Below are 1,683 nucleotides of genomic sequence, written 5' to 3'. Positions count from 1 at the left end.
ACAAATCTGACAGTCAAATGCTTTGTTCATTCTACCACATAGTGGTTGACACGGCCTTTTCTTGAACCATATTATTTTTCCCCTGATGCAAATTGCTTATTGTTAAACAAACTTTACATCATATCTGCTGCTCCTTTCTTGAAATGGTCTCATTTCTATGTGGGCAGAGTAACTTTTATATAATATAAAGTATTTATGTTACATTCAAATATAAGTGCTGACCTGAACCTCACTGATATAGCTCTGTGGTAAAATCACAGCCATGTTCCATACATTAAAATAACACTGATAGAAGGTAAGAATTTTATTTTGAAAGTATATATTCTACTCACAATGGTACAGAGATAGAAGGGAGACTTAAAAAATAAAAATAAAAGGAATATATGTAAAAAGCCTTTTGACAAGTAAGCCAAATAAAACGTTAATAAGACTTGCATCTGTGTTACAAAATTTTCCTTGCTAATTTGAAATTATGCTATTAATTTTCTCTATACATCTAAAAGTTCCATGGAGAAAAATTCAGTAGGAAGTGATTAGACAGATAATCATAGTAAGAAATAATCTTAACACTACATTTTACCTTGAATTATTCTATAACATAAAATAGTAATTATTGGAATTCCAAATTGCTGAGATGTATTTATAAATTCTTTCTACAGGCATTAAATGTTCTTTTAGAAAGACAGAAAAAGGGAAAATATTAAAAAGAATTTGTGGGCACAATCCTGTCTGTTTTCTTCTACTGAAAATGTAAAGCAAAGCTGATTAGAATTACACTCTTGTGTACTGTGACCAGCACCTACTTACACACCCATTGTATACTGTGTGAAAGACTAATTCGGTTGTTCTTCTCACTGTTTTTGAGAGTGGCATGCATAGGGTACCCCCGTCTGTTGAATGAGTCTTTTATGTTGCCCATCCCAGTCTAGTATATGTAGATAATATCATATACAATGCTTTTTCTGTTTTTCAGCAGCAAATATCTCCCTCTTCTTAACATAATCAGAAATTAACACTGGGAACAAGTCAAAAAAAAAAAAAAAAAAACCACTTGTCCATGGTTTCAAAACTTACAGACACCAAGCCACAGAGTATTTCAGCAAAGCAGAAGAGAAACTGGTGTGAGACTCCCTTCTGTATGCTATGAATATGTTTTATTATCATTGGCTAATAAAGAAGCTGCTTCACCCTGTAGCAGGGCAGAATATAGCCAGGCTAGAAGATATAGAGAGAGAGTATGTGGAGTCAAAGTCATGCCATGTAACTGCTGAAGGACAAGGACACTGGAGTGGAACCCTACCAGTAGGCCACAGCCTCATAGTGATACACAGATGAATAGAAATTGGTTAATTTTAGATATAAGAGCTAGCTAGGAATATGCCTAAGCTATTGGCCAAACAGTGTTATAATTAATATAGATTCTGTGTGATCATTCAGGTCTGGGTGGCTGAGAAACAACCGAGTAGCCTCTATTTACATAATGGCACCCAATGTAGGGCTAACATGCATGCCCCACCACCCACTTCAGTTCTGGGTTCTTGTACACCCACTCAGGGTTGGTGAAAAGTAGTGGAGAGACAAACTTGGGTGCTATTTTCTGCAGCTCTAATCTATACGGTACAAACTTGGGGTGGTATTCTCTGCAGCTCTAATCTATACGGTACAAACTTGGGGTGATATGCT

Source organism: Microtus ochrogaster, linkage group LG9 (assembly GCF_000317375.1).
Source record: "Microtus ochrogaster isolate Prairie Vole_2 linkage group LG9, MicOch1.0, whole genome shotgun sequence".
Taxonomy (NCBI): domain Eukaryota; kingdom Metazoa; phylum Chordata; class Mammalia; order Rodentia; family Cricetidae; genus Microtus; species Microtus ochrogaster.
Note: the sequence above shows the minus strand (reverse complement) of the source record.